We start from the raw sequence: 19,764 nt of genomic DNA, 5'->3' as shown, positions 1-19,764 counted from the left end.
TGATAAAAATCTGATAGGTATCTTAATTGTGCAGCTCTATAATAATTTTTAAAGTTTGGCAATTGTAAGCCTCCTTGTTTATACCATTCTGTCAATTTATCTAGTGCTATCCTCGGTTTCCCCCCTCTCCATAAAAATTTCCTTATTATTTTCTTTAACTCTTTCAAGAATTTTTCTGTCAGTTGTATTGGCAATGCCTGAAATAAGTATAATATCCTTGGAAAAATGTTCATTTTAATACAGTTTATCCTTCCTATCAGTGTTAGTGGTAGATCTTTCCAATGCTCTAAATCGTCCTGTAATTTTTTCATTAGTGGATTATAATTGAGTTTATATAATTGGCCTAGATTTTTGTTTATTTGTACACCTAGGTATCTTATTGCCTGCATTTGCCATCTGAATGGAGATTCCTTCTTAAATTTTGAGAAATCCGCATTATTCATAGGCATTGCTTCTCTTTTATTTACGTTTATCTTGTAACCCGACACTTCTCCATATTCCTTCAATTTCTTATATAATTCTTTTCTTGATAGTTCTGGTTCTGTTAAGTACACTATAACATCATCCGCAAATAGACTGATTTTATATTCCCTGTCTTTTATTTTTATTCCTTTTATATTATTATCTATTCTTATCAATTCTGCTAGTGGTTCTATAGCTAGCGCAAACAATAAAGGTGATAGTGGGCATCCCTGCCGCGTTGACCTGCTTAAGTGAAATTGCTTTGATACATGTCCATTTACTGTCACTTTCGCTAACGGTCCCTTATATAATGCTTTAATCCAATTAATATACTTCTCCGGTAAACTGAATTTTTGCAATACTTTGAACAAATAATTCCATTCTACTCTGTCGAAGGCCTTCTCTGCGTCTAAAGCAACTGCTACTGCAGGTGCTTTATTTCCTTCTACTGCATGAATTAAGTTAATAAATTTACAAATATTGTCTGTTGTGCGTCTTTTTTTGATAAATCCAGTTTGGTCTAAATTTACAATTTTCGGTACCTGTTCTGCTAATCTGTTTGCTAATAGTTTAGCTATTATCTTATAGTCTGTGTTTAGCAAAGATATTGGTCTATATGATGCTGGTAAGAGTGGATCTTTCCCTTGTTTTAGTATTACTGTAATTATTGCTGTTTTACATGAATCAGGTAAGCTTTGTGTTTCATCAATCTGGTTGATTACATCCAGGAGGGGCGGTATTAATAAGTCTTTAAATGTTTTGTAGAATTCTATTGGAAATCCATCCTCTCCTGGTGTCTTATTATTTGGTAATTTTTTTATTATCTCTTGTATTTCTACTGTTCCAAATGGTTCTCTTAATTTATTTTGTTCCTCTATTTGTAGTTTTGGTAGTTCAATTTTAGTCAAAAATTCCTCTATTTTCCCTTCTTTCCCTTTGTTTTCAGTTCGGTATAATTGTTCATAGAATTCTCTAAAGTTTTCCTTAATTTCTTTTGGATTATATGTAATTTGTTTGTCTTTTTTCCTTGATGCCAATACCATTTTCTTAGCTTGTTCTGTCTTAAGCTGCCATGCTAGGATTTTGTGCGTTTTTTCCCCTAGTTCATAATATTTCTGTTTTGTCTTCATTATATTATTCTCTACCTTATATGTTTGTAATGTTTCATATTTTATTTTTTTATCCGCCAATTCTCTTCTTTTAGTTGTATCTTCCTTCATTGCTAATTTTTTTTCTATGTTTACTATTTCCCTTTCCAACTGCTCTGTTTCCTGATTATAGTCCATCTTCATCTTGGTTACATAGCTTATTATTTGCCCTCTAATGAATGCTTTCATTGCGTCCCATAGTATAAACTTATCTTCCACTGATTCCGTATTTACTTCAAAATACATTTTTAATTGTTTTTCAATAAATTCTCTAAAATCCTGTCTTTTAAGTAGCATGGGGTTTAATCTCCATCTATACATTCTTGGAGGGATGTCCTCTAGCTTTACTGTCAATATTAAGGGTGAATGGTCCGATAGTATTCTCGCTTTATATTCTGTTTTTCTTACTCTATCTTGCATACTAGCTGATAACAAAAATAGGTCTATTCTTGAGTATGTTTTATGTCTAGCCGAGTAGTATGAGTATTCCTTTTCTTTTGGGTTTTGTTTCCTCCATATATCCAAAAGTTTCATTTCTTGCATTGATTTAATTATAAATTTGGTTACTTTGTTCTTCCTGTTAATTTTTTTCCCCGTTTTATCCATATTTGGATCCAAATTCAGGTTGAAATCCCCTCCTATTAGTATGTTCCCTTGCGTATTAGCTACCTTCAAAAATATATCTTGCATAAACTTTTGATCTTCTTCGTTAGGTGAATATACATTAAGTAAATTCCAAAACTCCAAATATATCTGACATTTTATCATAACCTATCTCCCTGCTGGATCTATTATTTCCTCTTCTATTTTAAATGGCACATTTTTACTAATTAATATAGCCACTCCTCTTGCTTTTGAATTATATGATGCTGCTGTTACATGTCCTACCCAATCTCTCTTTAATTTCTTGTGCTCCAATTCAGTTAAGTGTGTTTCTTGGACAAATGCTATATCAATTTTTTCCTTTTTCAGTAAATTTAGTAGTTTCTTCCTTTTAATTTGGTTATGTATTCCATTAATATTTAAAGTCATATAGTTCAGCGTAGCCATTTTATACTTTGTTTATCTTCTCCTTCCGTTTTTCCATCATTACCTTTCCTCCTTTTCCATTTCTGTTTTCTTATTTTCAACTCTTTATAAGACAACATTCCTACCACATCCAACATTTTCCTTATTCTCCTATTCATATCTTCTTTATCCCCAATCTCCCCTTCCCCTCCTGAGTTGTCCTTTATCCCTTGTCGGACAACCACATCTCCCCTCTCCATTTGGGTTTGCGAATTCACTCGCAAGCGTCAACTGATTTTGCAGTGACCACTATTTCTCCCCACCCAGCCCTCCCCAGAAAAGATTTCACTTTTCATATGTAACAAAGGTCACTCTTTTAATTCCCTCCTTATTCTCTCTATTCCATTACCTTCCCTTATTCATTCTTGTCTATACTATCTATATTTTCCTCTAAGTACAGATACCTTCACGTATGCACATTTTATCTATTCATTCTTATACCTCTTTACCCACATACATATCAATCGTGATCATTTTTACTCTCATTACCCGTCTTCATCCCTCAGTCTACTTTTGTAATTGTTCTGCAAATTTTCGTGCTTCTTCTGGGTCCGAGAATAGTCTGTTTTGTTGTCCTGGAATAAATATTTTCAATACCGCTGGATGCTTTAGTATAAATTTATACCCTTTCTTCCATAAAATCGCCTTTGCTGTATTGAACTCCATTCTCTTCTTTAGGAGTTCAAAACTTATATCTGGATAAATGAAGATTTTTTGCCCTTTATACTCCAGTGGTTTGTTGCCCTCTCTTACTTTTTCCATTGTCTTCTCCAGTACCTTTTCTCTTGTAGTATATCTTAGGAATTTTACTACAATAGATCTTGGTTTTTGTTGTGGTTGTGGTTTAGAGGCCAATGCTCTATGTGCCCTTTCTATTTCCATTTCATGCTGTAGTTCTGGACATCCTAGGGTCTTAGGGATCCAGTCTTTTATAAACTCCCTCATATTCTTGCCTTCTTCATCTTCCTTAAGGCCCACTATCTTTATGTTATTTCTTCTGTTATAATTTTCCATTATATCTATTTTTTGAGCTAACAGTTCTTGTGTCTCTATCGCTTTTTTATTAGATTCCTCCAATTTCTTTTTTAAGTCTTCTACCTCCATTTCTGCTGCTACTGCCCGCTCTTCCATCTTGTCCATTTTATTTCCCATTTCTGTTAAGGTCATATTAATTTTATTTATTTTCTCTTCTGTGTTGTTTATTCTTTTTCTTAAATCATTAAATTCCTGTGTTTGCCATTCTTTAAATGACTCCATGTATCCTTTAATAAGAGAAAGTACCTCCTTTATCTTGCCTTTCTTTTCTTCTTCTATTTCACTGTACTCTTCCTCTTCCTCTTCTTCTTCCTCTGGGCTGGCCATCTGTTGTTTCTTTGTTGCCCTTTTCTTCTCTTCTTTCTTGTTTCCATTGTCTTCTGTGGTCTCTTCTTGTTGCAGGTGTTCTGCAGCTGTCGTTGCCGGCTGTGGAGATCGACTCCCCAGTTGGTCGCCCCTCCCGTCGGTGTGTTTTTTTTCATGCGCATCGCGCATGCGCGAGGAGTCGCGCATGCGTGGTTGCGCACTTTTACTCGGCTCAGCGAGCCATTTTTGTAGTCCATTATCTACCGACCTGAGGGAGCGGGTTTCTCTCTCCACAGCGGGCCTCTTCGAACAGGTAAGGCCTTCACCTTCTTCCTCCGTTGTCTTCTCTTCCTCTCTTCTTACCGTTGCTTTCGATTTTTCTTTTTTTGTCGCCATCTTCTTTCCACCTTTATACTCACTTTTCTTTAACTTTTATTTCTGTGCCTTTGTGTTTTCCTTTGTTTTTCCCGACTTTTCTGGAGAGGGCTGGAGTTCACTGTCCGGCCACTACTCCATCACGTGACTCCTCCCCGGATTCTTATGTTTTTAATGTTATTTAAAAATTGCAACCATACATGCTTTCAAATATATTTCAAAGATTTAATAATATATTCAATATCAAATACATGATGATATTACCCCATCACCTCCCTCCCCTCCTCCCACCCCCTACAGTCTCAAGAAAAGAAAGAACAGTTAAGAGTTAGAATGGAAGAAAAAAAGAAAGAAGAAAGGAATATAAACAAAATGAGAAGTGTTAAAAGTGTTAAAATAAACAAGAAAATGTGTCATCTACTTTTTACACACTGGATCAATTCGTTTTGTCTTCTTATCGTTTTAGGGGGTGAAGGTCCAAGGGAAGCCCTCTCTGTTATATTCCATGTATGGTTCCCAAATTTGTTCAAATAATGTCATTTTATTTTTTAAATTATATGTTATTTTTTCCAATGAAATACATTTATTAATTTCGATGTACCATTGCTGTATTCTCAGGCTCTCTTCCATTTTCCAAGTTGGCATTATATATCTTTTTGCGACTGCTAAGGCTATCATAATAAATCATTCTTGCGCTTTATCCAATTTGAAGCTTAATTCCTTACTTCTTATATTACTTAGAAGAAAGATCTTTGGATTTTTGGTATGTTATTTTTTGTGATTTTATTTAATATCTGATTTAGATCTTCTCAAAATGTATTCACTTTCCTTCTTACAGCTAAAACATATATAACCTGTGTAACCAATTATACTGTATCATGCATTAACTTGTGTTTATTATATTCTTCATAGTTTCAGAACATAACTTTTCCCATGTTTCATTTTTTATCTTTTTGTTTAAATCCTTTTTCCACTTTTGTTTGGGTTTATAGCTTATTTCATCATTTTCCTTATCTTGCAGCTTAATGTACATGTTCATTATAAATCTTTTAATTATCATTGTGCCTGTAATCACATATTCAAAGCTGCTTCCTTCTGGGAATCTCAGTCTGTTTCCCGATTTATCCTTTAAATAAGCTTTCAGTTTTTTTTTAAATTTTTTATTTTTCACACTATAAACCACATTGATCAAGATACATACATTTTCCTTTTCAAATATATAGTGTCGTTTTCTCCCCCCCTCCTTCTTCCCATCCCACCCTCCCTACCTTCCCCCCCCCCCACATTCATTTAAAGTACAGAATCTAAGATACATTAAACCAGTCAAACAATATTGTCACTCAATAAAAATAAACAAGAAATTCCACTGAGTCAATTCTTTTCATTTCCTTCTCCTTCTGTCATTTTAGGTAGTAGATGACCCCAGTAGGTTTTGTCTATTGTGTTTCATGTATGGCTCCCATATTTGTTCAAATATTGTAATATTATTTGTTAAATTATATGTTATTTTTTCTAATGGAATACATTTATTCATTTCTATATACCATTGTTGTATTCTCAAGTTATCTTCTAATTTCCAGGCTGACATAATACATTTTTTTGCTACGGCTAGGGCTATCCTAACAAATCTTTTATGTGCACCATCCAAAACAAGTCCAAATTCTTGGTTTTTTATGTTTCTTAGGAGGAAGATCTCTGGGTTTTTTGGTATATTGCTTTCTGTAATTTTATTTAATATCTGGTTTAGATCTTCCCAAAATTTTTTTCATTTTCTCACACATCCAGATTGCATGAATTGTTGTTCCCATTTCTTTTTTACATCAAAAACATCTGTCAGATACTGTTGGGTCCCATTTATTTAACTTTTGAGGTGTAATGATCTTGTGAGGTATCCAGTTATATTGTATCATACGTAACCTCATGTTTATTGTATTTCTCATAGTTCCAGACCATAACTTCTCCCATGTTTCCTTCTTTATCTTTATCTTTATGTTTAAATCTTGTTCCCATTTTTGTTTAGTTTTACCATTTGTTTCCTCATTCTCCTTTTCTTGCAGTTTAATATACATATTTGTTATAAATTTTTTGATTATCATTGTATCTGTAATCACATATTCAAAATTACTTCCCTCTGGTAACCTCAGACTGCTTCCCAATTTGTCTTTAAAGTAGGATTTCAGTTGGTAGTATGCCAACACTGCATCTTGAGTTATATTATATTTATCCTTCATTTGTTCAAAGGATAGTAATTTATTTCCTGAAAAACAATTTTCTAATCTTTTGATCCATTTTTTCTCCCATTCTCTAAAGGAAAGGTTATCTATTGTAAAAGGGATTAACTGATTTTGCATCATTATTAATTTTGGTAATTGGTAATTTGTTTTATTCCTTTCTACATGAGTCTTCTTCCAAATATTGAGCAGATGATGTAATAGTGGAGAATTCCTACGTTGTACCAATTTTTCATCCCATTTATATAATATGTGTTCAGGTATCTTCTCCCCTATTTTATCTAGTTCTAATCGAGTCCAATCTGGCTTTTCCCTTGTTTGATAAAAATCTGATAGGTATCTTAATTGTGCGGCTCTATAATAATTTTTAAAGTTTGGCTGTTGTAAGCCTCCTTGTTTATACCATTCTGTTAATTTATCTAGTGCTATCCTCGGTTTACCCCCTTTCCATAAAAATGTCCTTATTATTTTCTTTAACTCCTTGAAGAATTTCTCCGTCAAGTGTATTGGCAATGCCTGAAATAGGTATTGTATCCTTGGGAAAATGTTCATTTTAATACAGTTTATCCTTCCTATTAGTGTTAGTGGTAAGTCTTTCCAATGCTCTAAGTCGTCCTGTAATTTTTTCATTAGTGGATAATAATTGAGTTTATATAGATGGCCGAGGTTTTTATTTATTTGTATACCTAGGTATCGTATTGCTTGCATTTGCCATCTGAATGGTGATTCTTTCTTAAATTTTGAGAAATCCGCATTATTCATTGGCATTGCTTCACTTTTATTTGCGTTAATCTTGTAACCCGACACTTCTCCATATTCCTTCAATTTCTTATGTAATTCTTTTATTGATAATTCTGGTTCTGTTAAGTATACTATAACGTCATCTGCAAATAAACTGATTTTATATTCCTTGTATTTTATTTTTATCCCTTTTATTTTATTTTCTGTTCTTATCAATTCTGCTAGTGGTTCTACAACTAACGCGAACAATAAAGGTGATAGTGGGCATCCCTGCCTTGTTGATCTGCTTAAGTTAAATTGCTTTGATATATATCCATTTACTGTCACTTTCGCCAAAGGCCCCTTATATAATGCTTTAATCCAATTAATATATTTCTCTGGTAAACTGAATTTTTGTAATACTTTGAATAAATAATTCCATTCTACTCTGTCAAAGGCCTTCTCTGCATCTAAAGCAACTGCTACTGTTTGAGCTTTATTCCCTTCTACTGCATGAATTAAGTTAATAAATTTACAAATATTGTCTGTTGTTCGTCTTTTTTTAATAAATCCAGTTTGGTCTAGATTTACTATTTTAGGTACATAGTCGGCTAATCTGTTTGCTAATAGTTTAACTATTATTTTATAATCTGTGTTAAGTAAAGACATTGGTCTATATGATGTTGGTGCGAGTGGATCTTTCCCTGTCTTTGGTATTACTGTAATTATTGCTGTTTTGCATGAATCTGGTAAGCTTTGTGTTTTATCAATCTGGTTGATTACTTCCAGGAGGGGAGGAATTAATAAATCTTTAAATGTTTTATAGAATTCTATTGGGAATCCATCCTCTCCTGGTGTTTTATTATTTGGTAGTTTTTTTTTATTATCTCTTGTGTTTCTACTATTTCAAATGGTTCTGTTAATTTATTTTGTTCCTCTATTTGCAATTTTGGTAGTTCAATTTTAGTTAAAAATTCATCTATGTTGTCTTCTTTCCCTTCGTTTTCAGTTTGGTATAATTGTTCGTAGAATTCTCTGAAGTTTTCATTAATCTCCGTTCGATTATATGTGATTTGTTTGTCTTTTTTCCTTGATGCCAATACCATTCTCTTAGTTTGTTCTGTCTTAAGCTGCCATGCTAGAATTTTGTGTTTTTTCTCCTAGTTCATAATATTTCTGTTTTGTCTTCATTATGTTCTTCTCCACCTTAAATGTTTGTAGTGTTTCATATTTTATTTTTTTATCTGCCAATTCTCTTCTTTTAGTTGTGTCTTCCTTCATTGATAATTCTTTTTCTATATTTACTATTTCCCTTTCCAACTGCTCTGTTTCCTTATTGTAGTCCTTCTTCATCTTGGTTACATAACTTATTATTTGCCCTCTGATGAACGCTTTCATTGCGTCCCATAGTATAAACTTATCTTTCACTGATTCCGTATTTATTTCAAAGTACATTTTAATTTGTCTTTCAATTAATTCTCTAAAATCCTGCCTATTAAGTAGCATGGAGTTTAATCTCCATCTATAAATTCTTGGAGGGATGTCCTCTAACTCTATTGTCAATATCAGGGGTGAATGGTCCAATAATATTCTAGCTTTCTATTCTGTTTTTCTTACTCTGTCTTGCATACGAGCTGATAACAGGAATAGGTCTATTCTTGAGTATGTTTTATGTCTACCCGAATAATATGAATATTCATTTTCCTTTGGGTGTTGTTTCCTCCATATATCCAAAAGTTGCATTTGTTGCATCGATTTAATTATAAATTTGGTTACTTTGTTCTTTCTGTTAATTTTTTTCCCAGTTTTATCCATGTTTGAATCCAAATTAAGATTGAAATCCCCTCCTATTAGTATGTTCCCTTGCGTGTCTGCTATCTTCAAAAAAAGATCTTGCATAAATTTTTGATCTTCTTCGTTAGGTGAATATACATTGAGTAAATTCCAAAACTCCGAATATATCTGACATTTTATAATTACATATCTCCCTGCTGGATCTATTATTTCCTCTTCTATTTTAATTGGTACATTTTTACTGATTAATATAGCTACTCCTCTAGCTTTTGAATTATATGACGCTGCTGTTACATGTCCTATTCAATCTCTCTTTAATTTCTTGTGCTCCATTTCAGTTAAATGTGTTTCTTGCACGAATGCTATATCAATTTTTTCATTTTTCAGTAAATTTAGCAGTTTCTTCCTTTTGATTTGGTTATGTATTCCATTAATATTTAAAGTCATATAGTTCATCGTAGCCATTTCATACTTTGTTTCTCTTTCCTTTCCGTTTCCTCATCATCACCTTTCCTTCTTAACCATTTCTGCTTTCTCGTTTTGAACACTTTATAAGACAACATTTCTAAAACATCAAACATTTCCCTTATTTTCCTATCTAAAATTTCTTTAACCCCACTATCCCTTCCCCTTCCTGAGTTGCCCTTTATCCCTTGTTGGGCAACCACATCTCCCCTCTCCATTTGGATTTGCGAATTCACTCGCAAGCATCACCTGATTTCGCAGTGACCGTAACTCTTCCCCACCCATCCCCCCTAGAAAAGATTTCAATTTACATATATAACAAAAGTCACTCTCTTAATTCCGTCCTTACTTCCTCTCTTCCCTTTCATTCCCTTATTAATTCTTAGCTATACTCTATATATTTTCCTTTAAATATGGATACACTCATGTACACACATATATACATACACACACACATATATATATATATACCCATATACACACATACATATAGTTCGTGGTCATTTTTACTCTCGTTACATGTCTTCATCTCTCTGCCTGTTTTGTAGTTGTTCTGTAAAACTTCGTGCTTCCTCCGGAACCGAGAATAGTCTGTTTTGCTGCCCTGGAATAACTATTTTAAGTACCGCTGGGTACTTTAGCATAAATTTATATCCTTTTTTCCATAGGATCGCTTTTGCTGTATTACACTCCTTTCTCTTCTTCAGGAGTTCAAAACTTATGTCTGGATAGAAAAATTTTTTTTGACCTTTGTATTCCAGTGGCTTTTTGTCTTCTCTTATTTTCTTCATTGCTTTCTCCAATATGTTTTCCTCTTGTTGTACATCTGAGGAATTTTACTAAAATGGATCTTGGTTTTTGTTGTGGCTGTGGTTTAGGGGCTAATGTTCTATGTGCCCTTTCTATTTCCATTTCTTCCTGTAATTCTGGTCTTCCTAGGACCCTTGGGATCCAATCTTTTATAAATTCTCTCATATTCTTGCCTTCTTCATCTTCCTTAAGTCCCACTATCTTTATATTATTTCTTCTATTATAATTTTCCATTATATCTATCTTCTGAGCTAACAGCTCTTGTGTCTCTAACTTTTTTATTAGATTCTTCTAATTTCTTTTTTAAGTCCTCTACTTCCATTTCTACGGCTGTTTCTCGTTCTTCCACCTTCCATCTTTTTGCTATATCTGACATGACCATCTCTATTCTATTCATTTTTTCTTCTGCACTTTTAATTCTTCTTTTTATTTCACTAAATTCTTGTAATTGCCATTCTTTTACTGATTCCATATATTCTTTAAAAAAATATATATCCATTGTCTTGCCTTTCCCTTCTTCTTCCATTTCTCTATGTTCTTCTTCTTCTTCCTCTGGGTTGGCCATCTGTTGTTTCCTTGTTTTCTTTTTTCTCTCTTCTTTCCTGTTCTCTTTATTTTCTATGTTCTCTTCCTGTTGTTGTGTTGCAGCTGTTATCCTCAGCTGTGGAGATCGACTCCTCAGCTGGTCCCCCCTCCCATCAGTGTTTTTTTTTCATGCGCGGTTGCGCACTTTTACTTGGCTTCGCGAGCCATTTTTATAGTCCCGAGCTCGGGACTTCCACTGACCTTAGGGAGTGGGCTTCTCTCTCCACGGCGGGCCTGCTCGAACAGGTAAGGCCTTCACCTTCTTCTTCCGACATTTTTTCTTCTTCTCTTCTTCCCGTTGCTTTCGACTTTTCTTTCTTCGCTGCCATTTTCTTCCCACCTTTATTTTCACTTTGTTTTAATTTTTATTCTTGTACCTTTGTGTTTTGTGTATTTTTTTAAACTTTTCCAGAGAGGGCTGGAGTTCCCTGACCGGCTACTACTCCATTACGTGACTCCCGCCAAGCTTTCAGTTGATGATATGCAAACATTGTACCGTGAATTATTCCATATTTGTACTTCAACTGTTCAAATGTTAATAAATTATTTCCCAAAAAACAATTTTCTATTCTTTTGATTCCTTTTCTCTCCCATTCTCTAAAGGAAAGATTATCTATTGTCAAAAGGATTCGTTGATTTTCCATCAATAGTAATTTTGGTATTTGGTAATTCGTTTTTTTTTTCCTTTCTAAGTGGATCTTCTTCCATATATTGAGTAAATGATGCAGTACTGGTGAGCTTTTATATTGTACCAGCTTTTCATCACACTTATTAAATATATGTTCCGGTACCTTCTCCCCTATTTTATCTAGTTCTATCTTAACCCAGTCTGGTTTTTCCCTTTTCTGGTAAAAATCTGATAAATACCTTAATTGTGTGGCTCTATAATAATTTTTAAAGTTTGGTAACTGCAAACCACTCCGTTCATTTATCTAATGCTATCCTTGGTTTCCCACTTTCCACAAGAATTTCCTTATTATTCTCTTTAGTTCATTAATAAATTTCTCTGTTAAAGGAAATAATGAATGAAATAAGTATTGTATTCTTGGGAAGACATTAATTTTAATGTAATCCCTATCAATGTTAGCGGTAATTCTTTCCAATGTTCTAAGTCTTCCTGCAATTTCTTTATTAGTGGCAGATAATTTAGTTTGCACAGGTGGCTTAAGTTATTATCTAACCTAATACCTATGTTTCGGATTGCTTGTGTTTGCCATTTAAATGGTGATTCTTTTTAAAATTCTGTATAATCCGCATTACTCATTGGCATCACTTCACTTTTATTTGCATTGACTTTGTACCCCAATATTTCTCCATACTCCTTCAATTTCTTATGTAATTCTTTTATTGATATTTCTGGTTCTGTTAAGTATACTATGATATCATCTGTAAATATTATTTTTATCCCATTTATTTTATTTTCTGTTCTTATCAGTTCTGCCAATGGTTCTATTGCTAAAGCAAACAATGAGGGGGATAATGGACATCCCTGTCTAGTTGACCTACTTAATTTAAATTAGTTTGAGACATATCCATTTACTGTTACCTTCGCCAATGGTCCATTATATAATCCTTTTATCCAATTAATATATTTTCCTAGTAGATTGAACCTCTGTAATATTTTAAATAAATAATTCCATTCTACTCTGTCAAAGGCTTTTCCTGCATCTAAAGCAACAGCAACTGTTGGCTTCTTATTTCCTTGAACAGGATGAATTAGATTAATAAGTTTACAGACATTATCCACTGTTCGTCTTTTCTTAATAAATCCAGTTTGATCTTGTTGTACACTTTTTGGTACACAATCGACCAATCGGTATGCTAATAATTTTGCTATTATCTTATAATCTGAATTAAGTAGAGATATTGTTCTATATGATGCTGGTGTTAGTGGATCCTTTCCCATCTTTGGTATTACTGTAATTATTGGTGTCTTACATGAATCTGGCGAGTTTTGTGTTTCTTCTATCTGGTTCATTACTTCCAGGAGAGGAGGAATTAATAACTCTTTCAATGTTTTATAGAATTCAATTGGGAATCCATCCTCTTCAGACATTTTATTGTTCAGCACCTTTTTTAATATATCCTGTATTTCCTCTATTTCAAATGGTTTTATCAGTTTGTTTTGTTCCCCTTCTTGCAATTTCAGCAGTTCAATTTTAGCTAAAATTCTCCTATTTTATCATCTTTCCCCTTGTTCTCAGTTTGGTATAATTGTTCAGAAAACTCCTTAAAGCTCTTTAATCTCTATTGTGTTGTATTTAATTTGTTTGTCCTTTTTCCTTGATGCCAATACAGTTCTTTTAGCTTTTTCTGTTTTAATTTGCCAGGCAAATATTTTAAGTGTTTTTTTTTTTCTCCAAGTTCGTAATACTTTTGCTTTATTTTCATTATGTTCTTCTCCACCTTGTACATTTGTAATGTTTCATTTTTTATTGTTTTTGTCTGCCAATTTTCTCCTTTTCATTATATCATCCCTTTTTACCAGTTCCATTTCTGTACTATCTCCCTTTCCAACTGCTCTATTTCCCGATTGTAGTCCTTTTTCATTTTAGTTACATAACTTATTATCTGCCCTCCAATAAAGGCTTTCATTGCATCGCATAATATAAATTTGTTTTTCACTGATTCCGTATTTATTTCAAAATATGTTTTAATTTAGCTTTCAATAAACTCTCTAAATTCCTGCCTTTTAAGTAGCATGGAGTTTAACCTCCATCTATATGTTCTTGGTGGGATGTCCTCCAGTTCTATTGCTAATAACAGGGGTGAATGATCATATAGTAATCTAGCTTTATATTCAGTTTTCCTAACTCTCCCTTGAATATGGGCTGACAATAAAAATGTATCAATCCTTGAGTATGTTTTATGCCTACTTGACTAATATGAGTATTCCTTTTCTCGTGGGTGCTGCCTCCTCCATATATCCATAAGTTTCATTTCCTGCATTGATTTAACCATAAATTTGGCCACTTTATTCTTTTTACTTGTCTTTTGTCCAGTTTTATCAAACATTGGATCCAAATTAAGGTTAAAATACCCTCCTGTCAATATATTTTCTCGTGTATCTACAAACTTCAAAAAAAAATCCTGCATAAACTTTTGATCCTCCTTATTAGGTGCATATATACTGAGCAAATTCCAAAATTATGAATATATCTGACACTTTATCATTACATACCTCCCTGCTGGATCTATTATTTCCTCCTCTATTTTGATTGGTACATTTTTATTAATTAATATAGCTACACCTCTAGCTTTTGAATTATATGATGCTGCCACTACGTGTCCTACCCAGTCTCTCTTTAATTTGTTATGTTACATTTCAGTTAGATGCATTTCCTCCAATAATGCTATATCTATTTTTTTCTTTTTTCAGTAAATTTAATAGCCTTTTTCATTTAATTTGGTTATGTATTCCATTAATGTTTATAGTTATATAGTTCAATGAGAGCATCTCATATCCTGTTTACACCTCATTTCTGCATCCTCACCACCACCACCATCCCCCTTTTCCTCATTTTCATCTCTCAGTTTTCCCTTTTTAAACTCCTTGTATGACAACACATTTAAAACATAAAATACTCCAACAACTCCCACATCCAATATTACCTTAACCCCAAATACCCCCCCCCCTACTCTCTGAGTTGCCCCTTATCCCTTGCCGGGCAACCACAACTCCCACAAGCGATCCTGCTTGCAAGCGTCAACTGATTTTGCAGTGACCGTTATTCTCTCCCCGCAACCCCCCAGAAAACACTTTTTTTACACATATAACAAAGTTCTCCCTTTTTTCCCTTACTTCCTTCCTTCCCTTCTCTTTCCCTTCTTTAGTTCTTTACATATACTTTGTTTTTACATCTTTATATACACTTTATCACCGTTCTTCATACTTATTACATCTCGTCATCTCTCCTTTTGTCCTACAGCATTCTGCAAATTATTGTGCTTCCTCCGGATCTGAGAACAGTCTGTTTTGCTCCCCGGTTATAAATATTTTATGCACAGCTGGATGACTTAACGTGAATTTATATCCTTTTTTCCATTGGATCGATTTTGCTGTATTAAACTCCTTCCTCTTCTTTAAGAGTTCAAAACTTTTGTCTGGGTATAAAAAATATTTTTTGACCCTTGTATTCCAATGGTTTATTATCTTCTCTAATTTTATTCCTTCCCTGCTCCAGTATATTTTCTTGTTGTATATCTCAAAAATTTTACTAAAATCGATCTTGGTTTTTGATGTGTCTGTGATTTTGGAGCTAGTGCTGTGTGTGCCCTTTCTATTTACATTCCTTCCTGCATTTCTTTCATTCCCAGGACCTTCGGGATCCATTCTTTTATAAATTCCTTCATATCTGTGCCCTCTTCATCTTCCTTTAGGCCCACTATTTTTATGTTGTTTCGTCTACTATAATTTTCCAACTTATCAATTTTCTGAGCTAACAACTCTTTTGTCTCTTTAATTTTTTTTATCACTTTCTTCTAATTTTCCTCTTGTCATTTACTTCTATTTCTACAGCCGTTTCTCATTCTTCCACATTTTCTAATCTTTTCCCTATTTCTGTCATGACTAGCTCTAATCTTTGCATTTTTTCTTCTGTTCTTTTCATTTTTATTTTAATTGCACTAAATTCTAATGACAACCATTCTTTTAATGATCTCATTTGTTCTTCAAAAAAAATTATCTATATTCTGTCCATCTGTTTTACTTTCTATTTCTCTGTGGAAAATCTTGGTCTTCTTCTTCCTCTTCTTCTGTGTCTGTACCTATGTTTGTGTCTTCTTCTTCTTCTCTTCTTTGTATCTGTGTCTCTTCTGGTTTTTCGGATGAGTTGCTTGTCTCACTTTGTTGGGTCTCTTCTTGCTTGGCCTCTTGCTGTTGGTCCTCCCCTTCTGGGCTGCTCATCTGTCGAGCCTTCTGCTGCTGCTCTTCTTGCCGTTCACCCCATCAACTTTCTTCCTCACCTGGTACTACACTCCCTCTCCTGCTGCTTTCCTCATCTTCCTGGTGTTGGGTGTCCCTCAGCTGGTCATGCCTTGGTTGCCCTCTCCTTGGCAGAGCCCCCCTCCTGTCGGTGGTTTCCTTTACCTTAGATTGTGCAGTTGCGCACTTTTGTTTGGCTCAGAGAGCCATTTTTCCAGTCCACCGATCGGGGTTCGCAATTCTGTAGGGCAGGGACTGACCTCAAGGGTTGGGCGCTCCTCATCACCACAGTGTCCTGTTCCTTCCTGCAGGTAAGGCATTCTTCCTTCTTCTCTGGTGACTTTTTTCTTCTTTTTTTCCAGCTGTTCTTACTTTCTTCTTGTTTCTCTTCTCTGTATCTTTATCTTCTATTTCTTGTACTCTATTTCTATTAAGCTTTGCTTTTTCCTAACTTTTTTTCTATTTTCCTGGAGAGGGCTGGTTTTCATGACTGGCCACTACTCCATCACGTGACTCCAATTATGCCCTTCTGGTTTATGCCAAACTATTTTTCTTCCAGAACATTTCCCTTTTCACCCTTAACCCATGCCCTCTGTTTAGTGTCTAAAAATCTTACTTATATTTACTCTATCTCATAATTTTGTATTATATCCATCAACTCTCCCCTCATTCTTCAACACTCCAGAGACATTCCCTGTAACTCCCTTCCTGAAGTGCTGGCAACATCCTAGTAAACCTTCCCTGCACTCTTTCAATTTTATTGATATCTCTCCTGTAGTTATAAGAATTGCACACAGCACTCTAAATTTGGCTCTACCAATGTCTTATACAATAACTAACCAAATCTTTAAGGACATTAATGAGATATTTATAGTGTATTCGATCTTCCAGAAGACATAACTGTACTCACTATACTATTGGCTGAAGAACAAGTGCATTAACATGCGTTCAATCTATAATCAATGTAATGCACAGCATCTGTATATGTGAGCTGTGTTTATAGCCTGTCTGCATCTATCCTGACTAAGCATGCCCAAACCTATGCAAAATTATTTGCATCGCACTTGCATTGAGTGCATACTCGGTCATGCTTGGACTGACCAAAACAGCTTGTTTTATGGGCAATATACAAGTAGATTTAAAATATGACAGGAAATCACAAAAATATGCCATATCTAGAAAAGTGTATGTGATAGGACAGTAATAAGGTGATTTTCATGACCAGCTGCCAAAAATTCAAAACATAAACCCAAAGGTGTTTAGTGAATAAAATCTTCATTGTCCAGTATTATTACACTGATCCTATAATAATTTGGAACACTTTGAGTACAATGGCTTGGAAAGGAATTTATCACTCTATCAATTATTCTTCTTTCAATAATACTTCTCTGCTGCTTATGTGAAGTTGTTTTTCATCTGATCATTCAGTTATAAGTTGTCACGAAATGATAAAAATAAGTGAATGAGAAAGTAGATTGTAAGAATATGTTAAAAATGTAAGTTTTAACTTGGTGACTGGAAGAGAAAAGGGGGGCTGCATTCTTTTCTTATTACCAGCCTGGGAGATGATAAGAAGATCCTTAATTGGTAGAATGGAGTGAGACTAACAGACAAATCCAGAGATAATTTAATGAATGTATACTTATAAGGTCCCTTCGAATGGACCAGAAACTAAAGTATGGAAACTAGACATTAAGTGATGTTGTAAGAAATCAGTAGTTCCAAATGCAGCTGTTCCACGAATGTCGCATTGCACAGTAAATTGGAGACCGCACCGCTATTATGGCACATTTTTTTCTCTATGTGGTGACATGTTTTTAATTTAACTAGGCATTATTTTCATACAAGATGTTTCTATTCAGGGATGCTGAGATGCAAATAAAGAGATACTTATTTAAATTTTATATAATCATAAATGGGGTCGACTTTAACTCATAAAAAGACATCTTTTTTACATTTTCATTGATTTAGAATTAGATAATTACCAGATCTCTTTTATTTACTTAGCGCTGGCAGTGGCCAAGAAATGTATAGCGATTACTTGGAAGAATAGAAATGTATTGTCTTTAGATAGGTGGTATTCAGAGATGCAGTTTTGTTTGGTTATGGAAAGAATATCTTTTTCTATACAAGATAAGATGTCTGACATGATAATTTTCTGACGCTCATTCCACTGCTGCATGATCGTATTCTCGTTTAAATAATTTAAAGCATTGTACCTCTGCCCATTCGCATAACTAAGGCTTTCTGTGAAGTGAAATTAACGTGCAAGCTGCAGATGCTGGAACATTAAGCAAATGAAGAAGTGCCGGAGGAGCTCAACAGGTCTTATAGCATCCATGGGTACAAATAGTCAGTCAGCCTTTGGGGTCTAAATCCTTTATCATGACCAGAGGGAAGGGGTAAAATTAATTATCTAAGGGAGGAATAAAATTTCTGGGGCTCATAGTTGTTGTGTATAGGGCAGAGGGTTCTAAAGATGAAGAGGTAGGCAGAGGGAGACACGACTAGGAAGGAAGAAAATATAGAGAGGGGTAAATAAGTACAGGAGTGGGGAAAGAAATGTTGGAAAGTGTTTGCGGTATCTAACATAAGGAAAATCGATGTTTAATGCTATTAAGTTTAAACTGTCCATGAAGAATATGATGTATTGTTCCAGAAATTTACATTTAGCGTCACTCAACAAACGATGAGGACACGAACTAACGCGTCATTGTAGGAAGAGTTGGGGTAGTTCAAATGATTGTCTACAGCAAGCTTAGGTTAAGAACTACAAACACAGATATTGTGTTCAGTAAAGCAGCCAGCTAATCTGAGATTGGTCTCACCAATCAAGATGATTCCACAGCGAGTTCAAATCATGTAGTGGATGAGGCTGGAAAATGTCCATGTAAAGTTTTATCTCACTTAGGACGACAGTTTATGTTCCTGATGAGCGAGAAAATGCAGCGACAAGTTTAGAACTTTCTACAATTAGAGCGAGCTGTGGTGGATGGGATGGAAATGTGAGTGAGAATGGAAGAGTGAACCAGAGGGTTTAGGACAGAAAGATCCCGGCGAAAATGAAGAAGAATTGAGAGGGGACGATATGGTTGTTAGTGGTATCACATCGAAGTTGACGGAAGTGTCAAATAATATCTCGGATGTGGATGATGAAGAAGAAGAAAGTGAGGACCAGAGATACTCGGTCCTTTTTCTTCCTGTGGTAGGTGGTCAAAGACTGAATTAGGAAAATAAGAGGAGATACAAACGTGGGCTTTATCATCGCCAGTAAGGAGCGATCCGAGTTTATCAGAGAAAGGGGTTATTTCGGATGTCACGGATTGGAAGTCATTATCCAGGGAACAGATAGAGTGGAGACAGACAAATAGTGAGAAATGGATAAAATCCTTCCAATGGACGATATATAATCCCAGTAGCTGTTAGATTAAGTGAGTTGAGTCTCACAGTTAACCCTCACAGCTAAATGAATTACCCACCAACCAAGAGAGGAAATAGATGTGTCCGTTTTGCTGTTCTATACTAAAGCTCGTTCTCACCAATTCATGAAGGAACTCTTGCCGGCCTAATGGTTTTCCATGAGCATCACTATAATCTTTTGTCTTGGAGCCAAGAGACTGGGGCCCAGCTGTCGGGCGATGCTCACTAGCCCTGTAAAAGAAGAATAATGCATGATACGTAATTTAAAATCAATTCAACAAACGGTGATTGACAGACGAGAAAAGATGCAGAGGCCGAGAAATCTGAAACATAAATAAAACTCTGGCAATATTCAGAACATCAAATAGCAACAACAAAGAGAGAAAGTGAAAATGTCAGTTATTCTCATATTTCCGCAACG

The 19,764-nt window shown here is 34.5% G+C and overlaps 2 protein-coding genes across 2 annotated transcripts in view; one reads left to right on the top strand and one right to left on the bottom strand.

Annotated features, from left to right (window-relative positions):
* The window catches only part of LOC138762922 (probable G-protein coupled receptor 139), a 43,482-nt gene extending 23,812 nt beyond the window's left edge, over window positions 1–19,670 (bottom strand). The window contains exon 1 of the mRNA XM_069936431.1: window positions 19,463–19,670. The gene's annotated coding sequence lies outside the window, so the exon portion shown is untranslated. The remainder of the gene's footprint in view (window positions 1–19,462) is intronic.
* The window catches only part of LOC138765531 (probable G-protein coupled receptor 139), a 30,069-nt gene that overhangs the window by 6,798 nt on the left and 3,507 nt on the right, over window positions 1–19,764 (top strand). The window lies entirely within an intron of this gene.

This window comes from Narcine bancroftii, chromosome 5 (genome assembly GCF_036971445.1).
Source record: "Narcine bancroftii isolate sNarBan1 chromosome 5, sNarBan1.hap1, whole genome shotgun sequence".
Classification (NCBI taxonomy): Eukaryota; Metazoa; Chordata; class Chondrichthyes; order Torpediniformes; family Narcinidae; genus Narcine; species Narcine bancroftii.
This window is presented reverse-complemented; position numbering and strand designations above follow the sequence as displayed.